Source organism: Mesoplodon mirus (assembly GCF_964341445.2).
Source record: "Mesoplodon mirus genome assembly, chromosome: 14".
NCBI lineage: Eukaryota > Metazoa > Chordata > Mammalia > Artiodactyla > Ziphiidae > Mesoplodon > Mesoplodon mirus.
In genome coordinates, this window is record NC_138990.1 from 79,900,723 (window position 1) to 79,910,307 (window position 9,585).

At 42.4% G+C, this 9,585-nt stretch overlaps 1 pseudogene across 1 annotated transcript; it reads right to left on the reverse strand.

The window, feature by feature from the left end:
- Positions 1-1,744: 1,744 nt before the first annotated feature.
- On the reverse strand, positions 1,745-2,673 carry LOC309815566 (large ribosomal subunit protein eL6-like; annotated as a pseudogene). The gene has a single exon. The product of its transcript is annotated as a large ribosomal subunit protein eL6-like (transcript).
- Positions 2,674-9,585: the final 6,912 nt, after the last annotated feature.

The following is a 9,585-nucleotide window of genomic DNA, read 5'->3' on the forward strand; positions in this document are numbered from 1 at the left end:
TGTGTGGCTCATTTGTTCATTGTAAACACTTGGTTCATACTTCCTGCATGCCAGGTACTGTGTTTTATTTTAACTCAATTCTTACAGCAATCCAGTGAGGGAGATATTATTCTTACCTTGATTTTGCAGATGACGAAATAGGACCACACGGAAGTTGATTTGTTCAAGGTCACCCACAAGTATGGGGTATGTGGTAGAGTCAGGCTCGAACCCAGGTCGTTGGAACCTGAATTGTGTGTTTTTAACAACTGTGCTACGGTCCTTCTCCATCTGAACTCCTCTGAAGTATACTCAGTTTTGATGTGTCTCTTTTTTGGGGTGTGGTGTTGTCTTTCTGAATAAAGAGGTTGTATATTGGGAGCCTAAGGGAGGCTAGAACTAGAGCTTAGTTGTTCTAAGACCCTGTGGCCTTCAGATTTTGGAGTCCTGCCTGAGGAAGATCTGGAGAGGTTTGAGGACTTCTGATGTTTTCTTCTCATTATGCGTTCTAGATGCACTACTTTTTCCCTTCTAAAGAATATGATGTTAAATCCCAATGTTATTATTTTTGTTAATTGTAAAATTACTGTGCAGTAATTTGTAACATTCATTTGTATCATCAGTATCTATCTGTGGCCTATTGCTGGGTTCTTGCCTTGACAACAGCAATTATTGACATGCCTTTCAATGTCCAGCAGAACATGGGAACATAATAAGCAGCGCTCATCACAAATCTATTCACTTTATTTGTTTTTATTAATTTTTTTCTTATTACAACAACACGTGTTCAGTGGGGAGCAAATAGATAATACCAAAATGCCAAAAGAAGAAAGATAAAATCTTCCAGAATCGTACCCTTCTGTGATAGCTATACCAAAGCAATATCTATAGAGTTTTGCTCATAAAAGGCTGTATTCAAGAATTTTATACCTAGCCAGGTTGTCTTTCATGTGTGAAAACAACAATTATATTCTCTGGTAGACAAAGCTTCAGAAATTTTCTGTGATATTGGTTCTCTTGGGCAAGGTTTTACTTATTTGTCTCTTTTGAAAAAAGTACGTGAAGATAAATTCCAGGTGACTAAGAGATGGTTGATGGTGCAGTGAGTGATCAAAAAACCAGAGTATGAAAAAGGCCAGGGGCAGACACTTAAACCAGTCAGTGTACATCTGTTTGTATACCTAGTTATAAATAATAATTAGGGATTACATATAAAACCTGTAATTGGATTTTTGTTTACAAACTGAAAGCAAATGTAAAAAATAATTCTTAGAAGATACATGATACGGTAGTAATTATGTGGTAATCTGTACCTATAGCTCCAGATTGTATCATCCATGTCTGAGAAGGAAATTCTGGGAATGGGTATGGGAGAAGGCGCAGGAGGTAACGGGATGAGGAGAAGTGGGAGGAATTCAAGGCATTTGACTTGGATAGTGTGAACCATTTGTATTTGTATACCCTGAAAAATAAAATATTGTACAGGTATTTTGAAAAATATTTAAATTAGTCAAGTGAGGATTATTATCATTTTAAGTAATATCAGTCCTTTAAAAATTTAGCTAAGTAACTTTGTGGCTTTTTAGGCAATTATACAATTTGTGCATTTTGTTTTTGAACCCAGTTCTCTCTCAGCTTGTTCTGCTGCTAAGCCCAGTTTACTGTGTGTTTCTCAAAGTAACCTTGATGAAGAGAAGCATACCGTCCTGTCTGCTTATGTCTGGGGTCTGACTGCCCAACTGGTACTAGAGATCAAAAGACAATTTTTTTCTTTTTTTTTTTTAAATGGACCGAATTATTTAATTAGGTTCTTTGTAAGAAGTTTAGAACACTACTTTGTGAGGACAAATTCCGTTTGTAAGAGCGAACACAGAGCGGAGGTAGGCCTGGAGTTGAGGAACAGCTTTGATTCTTCTCAGAATTTGTGAGTCCACAGCTTTCTGATCAACCTTCCACTGCTCTGTAATCTCGTATTTCTCTATCTCTGTGTCGAAGATCTCACCTTCCTGGTGCCTGGGCTTATGCAGTTTCTTCTTCTTGAAGTAAGCATCAGTGAGATGTTGTGGGATTTTCACACCACTGATATCAATTTTGGTGGAAGTGGCAATGACAGATTTCGGGTGTGTTCTCCGCAGAGGAACTCGATTGAGGGACAGAAGCCCAGTCACAAGTAGCAAGCCACTGCCCAGCTGCTTCAGGAAAATGACCCTCTTGCCTCTGTGGCGCCCAGTGAGGATAATCAGAATGGTCCCAGGAGTGATGCTAGCGTGCAGTTTTCTCACATGCTTACTGAAGGGTTTTTTTTTTTGCCGTGACTCAACAGCTTCCGAGGCACGTCTTCAGTAGGATAATACCTAGGCATTTAGTGAAGATTAACCACCCAGGTACCACCATTCTTGTCACCACCAGCTGGTTTTGTGACAGTAACAAGAACCTTCACCTTCTTTTTCTTTTCAACCTTGGATTTAGCTGCTGATACTTCCTCTTGTACAAGGCCTTTCTGGAATACATAGCCGATCGGGAATATCTGCCACTTCCTCTGACCAGGACAGGGTTTCGGCTGCAGTGGGGCTTCCCCTTCTTAATCTGCTTTGCCTTTTTAACCTTGCCACCAGCATCAGCCTTTTTGGCTTCAGGTTTTTTCTCCTTAGTGTCCTTCTCAGCCTTTTCACCCGCCATCTTGCAAGATGGGAAAGAGAGCAAAAGACAGTTTTTTTCCTGTGGTTTTTTTCTGAAATGTGTAGACATCAAGTTGAAGCTAGAATTCTACATGTGCATACATCTCCTTTCAAGGAAGTAAACTAAACAGATTGGAATTTACCAAAAGATGTTCTCTAATTCTGATTGAATTTATACTTTAATAATTCTTGAATATTGCTTTCTCACAACTTGAGGCACACTGGCACTGAACACAGCTTCTTTTGGAAATGTTGGTGTTGCAGTTTGCTAATATCCTCTGTGTGTGTGTGTGTGTGTGTGTGTGTGTGTGTGGCGCGGGGGTGCAAGGAGGGCCAGGAAGGATTCATGAATCAGATGTTCAGATAAGAACCCCTCCACTAGTAGGCTAGTTGCAGGAAGGCTAATCAGAACTTCAGCAAGGAAGTTAGCAGCCTTTCTCCTGGCCTGACCGCTGCTTCTCCTGGTGGTGGCAAGGTTTTCAAGCCTCATTACTGGAAAGTTCATCCTGTTAGATTCCCACTTAGAGTAGGAGGATGTGTTTGGAAATAGCTCAGACTCTGTGGCCATTCTGACATAGACAATGACATTCCAAGTGTTGATCAAGGAGTTTTATTTATAGTTTCATTTTAAAAATGTGAAAAATAATAACTGATTAAGAAGTAACCACATGTGCGTGCTACTGGATTAGATTTAGCAGATTTAATCTTGGCTGAATAATGAAGTGAGGTTGGCATGAGTTTTAGGGTTGAAACAGAAGAAACAAAACCAGTGATGGGCACAGGCTTGAAATATATACACTAGCCAGGTTACGCTACATTGATAAATAAACACAGAAATGTCAGGGAGTTAAGGCAGAAAAGGCTTATTTCTTGCTTTCATAAAGTCCAGTGTTGGGTCGGCGAGGCTCTGGGCAGCATTCCGTCTATCTGGTTAGGCTGCCGTCTCAACAGGTGGCTTCCAGCATTGCCAAGGCAAAGGACTGGGGACCAGTTCTTTATTTGGTGTCCCAGAGGAGACAGAAACGCATTTCACTGGCTCCACCTAGTCACGTGGCCCCACCTAACTGTGAGGGAACTATGGAGTGCAGACCTGTGTGTCCAGGATGGAGAGCAAGACTGGGTGTGGGTGAGCACTGCACGCTTTTACTACACAGAGGAGGCTGTGCACATGGGCTGAGTGGAATCCAGGCAGTGGTTAGAGTCTGATGGCACGGATACTCAGCAGGGGAAGCAGAAGTCCTAGGAAATCAAGTATGGGCTACCACTTTCTTCTTTGCAACAATGACAGCCTGCACGGCCCTGGGATCACCTGCACACAGGGAGAGGGCACTGTCCCCTACTGCCAGCTTCTGGCTGTGGGTCAACTTCAACTTGGATTGATATATGTTGAACCTAATAAGATCTTTTTTTTTTTTAACATCTTTATTGGAGTATAATTGCTTTACAATGGTGTGTTAGTTTCTACTTTATAACAAAGTGAGTCAGTTATACGTATACATATGTTCCCATATCTCTTCCCTCTTGCGTCTCCCTCCCTCCCACCCTCCCTATCCCACCCCTCTAGGTGGTCACAAACCACCTAGCTGATCTTCCTGTGCTATGTGGCTTCTTCCCACTAGCTATCTATTTTACATTTGGTAGTATATATAAGTCCATGCCACTCTCTCACTTTGTCACAGCTTACCCTTCCCCCTCCCCATATCCTTGAGTCCATTCTCTAGTAGGTCTGTGTCTTTATTCCTGTCTTACCCCTAGGTGCTTCATGACTTTTTTTTTTCTTAAGTTCCATATATATGTATTAGCATACGGTATTTGTTTTTCTCTTTCTGACTTACTTCACTCTGTATGACAGACTCTAGGTCCATCCACCTCACTGCCAATAACTCAATTTTGTTCCTCTTTATGGCTGAGTAATACTCCATTGTATATATGTGCCACATCTTCTTTATCCATTCATCCGATGATGGACACTTAGGTTGTTTCTATCTCCGAGCTATCCTAAAAAGATCTTAATAATTTTTTTATTAAATGAATCACCCTCTCCCGAAACCTTCCTTGGCTACTGGCCCTGCCTTAGAAGGACAGTCTACTATTCAGGTCTGTGTTCCTTCTCCAGTCTGGCCCATCTCCCTAGTGTCCTGACATCCTCCCAGCCTTGCCGTGGTGATCCTGGTTCTGGGCTGTCACTCTGTCCGTGACTCCCATAGCTACCTGGCTTGGGTGGTGAGGGTGTAGTGAGACCTTAACAGCATGTGTCTCCCCCAAGCTGCTGTACTTTACAGAATGCTGATACAGGGCCCCTGTCAGCAGAGGGGGCCTCATCCTTCCTCCTTGGTGAACTCCTGCTGCTTCTCCACATACTTTGCTGGTTGAGAGTCGTTTCAGAAGATGGAATGCCTGGGTCCAAACCTTGCCTCCATCACTAGTAAACAGTGAGACCCTGAGCAAGTGACTCAACCTCTCTGTGCCTCAGTTTCTCATCTGTTGGTCTAATAACACTACCTAGCTTTAGAGTAGTGCTGATTAAGTGAGTTAATACGTGAAAAGCACTTAGAACAGTGCTGGGTAGTGGAAAATGATTAAAGAGCATTAGCCATTGTCACCCTCCTTCAAGACTCAGCTCAAACGTCCCTGAAACTTTCCTGATCTTGCTTCTTTTCGGGGTTCCTTCAGCCCTCTGCTAATATCATTGATCATGTTATATTGTAATCATTAACGTGCCTATTTTTCTCTCTTGCAAGCCTGTGATCACCAAAGTGCAGCATGCTGCTCAGCATTTACCCTAGTCCTTGACAGAGTATCTCATGTGCAGAAGATATTCACAGGTGTTTTCTGAATAGATCCAGGGTGGCAGAAATTGCTGGGATTCACCAGTGTCCAGTTCTCCTCTCTTTCCTGAGTACAAAGAAAGCTACATTTCCCAGATCCCTGTGCATCTAGAGGAATCATGTAACTGAGCTCTGCACAATCTTCCATGAGCCTGCTCTCTGCTCCCGTCCAGTTGGTTTGAAGATGGTAGAATCGGAGGATAGAAAGAGCCCAGATCCCAGAGTCACCATTTGGAAAAGAGGGACCTGGACTTTTGAAATTGTGTCTGGCTTCTGAAATCTGATCCTGTTTGTTATAGCAGCTGGTGTACTTACTGGCTAATAAAACTAGGATCTGGGCACAACAAAAATTTTCTTATAGACATCATGGCATGATATGACTCAGTCTGCTGACAAAGGCAGCTGAGCCCAGAACAGCATTTTGAACCAGCCTGTATGTGAAAAGCAGAAATGTACAGCAGCAACTGAACCCATGGAAAGATTGGGAGGGATGATATGACAGAGAGGGGGTGAGGGGGAAGCAGCCAGCCTGCCCACCCTCTCCTCAGCAGGGGGCCCATTTTGGGGTCAAATGTGGATTTCTCTGAACTTCTGGTTACCTGTAACCTTCCTTTCTTCACTTGTGAGCAGCCACTGAGTATGATTCTCCTCTTCCTGGAAAGTTACTTAGAGAAAAAGCTGACTTTCCTTTCACTACACAAAGCATCATCCTCAAAAACAATTACAGTTCTTTTCAGAGTTTTGGTTCCTTCTTAGGTACCTATTGTCCTAATAAATGGAACTGCTTGGAACACAAAAGCATTTATTTCCTCTTTTAGCTAATTTAATTTTTATAGCCCCGGTGAAAAAATATTTTATGTTTTTGCTCGTCTAATGCGATTTTAAGATAGTTTTTTCTTGGATTCAATTTTGTTTTCATTTTCTAGAAAATCAATTTAATTCACAGAATGTTCAATCATTTAATGGCTTTCCTTGCACATGGTTAATGCTTAAGCATTTGATCAGATATTCCTCTTAGCAGTATCGTTACAAGGCTCAACCAGAGAAGGTGTTAGATGGGGAAATCATCTACATTTGGCAAAGCCTCTTTCATCCTGACTAATTGACATGGCAAATCAGTCTGAATTGGTGAAGTTGAATTGCGGACTATTTCTCAAAGAGATTCCTGTATAATTTCAAGTTGCTCCAGCTAAATTTACACAAGTGAGGCTAACAAAGGCTTTTAGGTTATTTCCTTCTTTTAGCTTTCTGGTACTTGGTATGTATTTCTATATCTATCTCGTGAACTTCTCTTGGGTTCCTGAAAACTCTTTGCCCTCAAGTCTTAAACATTCTCTTTGCACCTTTGTTTATTGTGTTATGTAGTAGGACTATTAGCAAAAGTAAATGTCAGGCTGGTCCCTGTCTGTATAATTATAATTTCAGAATTAAAAGTTTTTATTTTTAAAGTTGGGTGGCAATTCACCATTGGGAAGAAATTTCTTAATTTCCTTCTTGGGCACGTTTTCAATACTGTAACGAAAGGATTTGAGATCAGATTGTAGGTCTTTTTTGTTTGTTTGTTTTTGGAAAGGAAAACTGACGTTTCTGAAGACAGTCCTTTGCTGCAAAGCAGATTCAGCAAAGGCTGGAATATAAGACACTAGTTCTTCAGGTTGAGGGCACTGCTGTGATACAGCACAGAGGAGGCATACTCTGGAAGGTTATGATTTCTCTGAAGTGAATTTTAAGGTTCAAAGAATGTATCTGTATCTGACCACAAAGTAAATGGTGGTCAGGTACAATGGAATATGCCACTCTTGACCTTTTCTTCTTTATGTTACAGTGTTTACCCTCAGATTGGTTCTCAGTTGCCATGGAGAAAAATGTAAGCCTTGAGAAACTTTATGGTGGGCTCATAGATTATCTGTGAGGTGGTTTATAAGTAGAGTAACAATATAGTTTATCCTTCAAATTTGGACACTTTTGAGAGTGAAAAGGTGAGTTATTAATAGTTATGTCAATGATATAGGTAAAAGGGAGACTTTTCCAAGCAATTAATCACTTTCTTTCTCTCTCTCTCTCTCTCTCTCTCTTTCTCTCACACACATACCCCGCATCAGTGTGCTGAATGCAGAGACTTCAAGACCCTAGAGGAGGGCAGAGCTGCAAAATAGAATTATCCTGGGTCCCAAATGAGCATGCAAAAGGCTGTCTGCTAGTCAGGAACACCCATATTAGGGTCTCTAGTGCACACAAAATAAAATATTATATTAAGTCCCTGAGATTTTGGCATTTATTATAGCAGCTAGCATTATCATAGCTAATGCTGAACACTTTATTTCAATGCAGTGAACTGCTATTGAAATCTCCTGTTCTTTCCACTGGGGATACAAAGGTATGTACGATCTGGTCACTGTCTGCTATTGAAATCTCCTGTTCTTTCCACTGGGGATACAAAGGTATGTAAGATCTGGTCACTGTCCTCAAGGAGCTTAAGAGTCTGGAGGAAGTACAGATGTGTATTTTAATGGTCATTAAAATTTGTGAATAGAGGGAGATGAATTTAATTTTGAACATGCTGATTTGAAGGTGTTTGTAGAGTATTCAGATGGCACTACCCTGTATGTAGATAGAGGGAGTAAAGCTGGGAAGAGAGATCTGGTATCAAAGGTAAATTGGCTGAATTCACCATTTACAGAGGGTCAAGTCAGCTCCTTAGAAACAGTTTAAGGTCCCTTTGGAAAGTAAGAGAGCCTTCATCCATATTCCCGAAGATGCTTTTCTATGTAACCACGCTGGGCCCTCTGAGGGCTCAATCTACCACTGGGATCTGAGCTCTTTGAACTCTTGGGTGTTGTCTTCATATTGAGAAAACAAAGGACAAAGGAACATCCCCACATCTCTAGATCTCTTTTGTAGTTTACAAGTTACTCTCCTGTACATGACCTACTGTGAGCCTGACATTGGCCCCGTGGTGTTGGCAGGAGAGTTCTCTTGCCCATTACACGTCCACAGGTCTGGCCCACCAGCAAGTAGGAAGGACCTCTTGTTCATTGGAATGACCCAACTCCGAAGGGGCTCAGCCCCTACTTGGCATAACTGTGGAACTTCGACGCCCTCTTAAAGATTGCTCTGTTGCTTCTGGAGTCCCCAGGAGCCAGGCTTTGCTTATTCTGCCTCTGGGGCTTCATTGTGCTGGCAAATCACTCCCTACCACATGCAGGCCGACAGGGTTGCTCCCAGACAGAGTGGAGTGCTCCCAGCTGATGTGGAACCATCGCCCTCCACCATCCTCATTCCTTCTACCAGACCTGTGCTCCTAAACTCCTCTTCTAGCAAAGAAACACCTACCAAGGCCTGTAAATAGAGAACTGGAGGGACAGGTGTCCCCCCCCCCGCCCCCCACTAGATGTGTTCAGATCTCAGTTTTGAAGCTACCAGTTTACTGTTATATATACACACCCACATGCACACAAACACGTGCACGTTGCGGGACTCAGATAAATGGACTAACCTGTGCCAGCCACCCCATTTTTGACAAACTGGGGTATGGAACCCAGGACTTTTGACTTTGAGTCTAGTGTTCTTCCCTCTGCCTCATCCTGATGGAGAGAAAAAAATTCTATGAAAAAGTTGGTTAAATCAGCAGAACCATCTGCTAGAAGCTTGAATCAGTGCCACAGTGGAAATTCTGCTTTCTGCCTCTTTCTCCAGGGCTTAGGGAGGCTGCTGTGCCCAGCACTGGGAGCCGTCGGGAGAGTTGGGTGAATAACGGGGGCTTTGTCATGGGAGCTCCCTGAAGTCTTCCCCTAGTGTGAGTGGTGTCAGTGTTTTCATTATTTTGGCTTGTGGTTTGTAACTTGTCATAAGAATTAGTTCCGGCTTAATTGAGGGCCTCATGTTGAAGTCAGAAGAGGAAGTGTTGTGGCCTCTCAAAATGCCTTTTATAAGATCCCGACACTTTCATTCTCAGCAGATACAGCTGGGAACAGTAGCACGTGGGAAGGGGCGAGCCACCAAATGTTCCAAGTCCAGTGCCCTCTTGGCCTCTAACTGTGGCGCTTGCTTAAAGATCGTTGGGAAGTAGAAACAGACACATTTTTTTCCTTCTTTTCTTT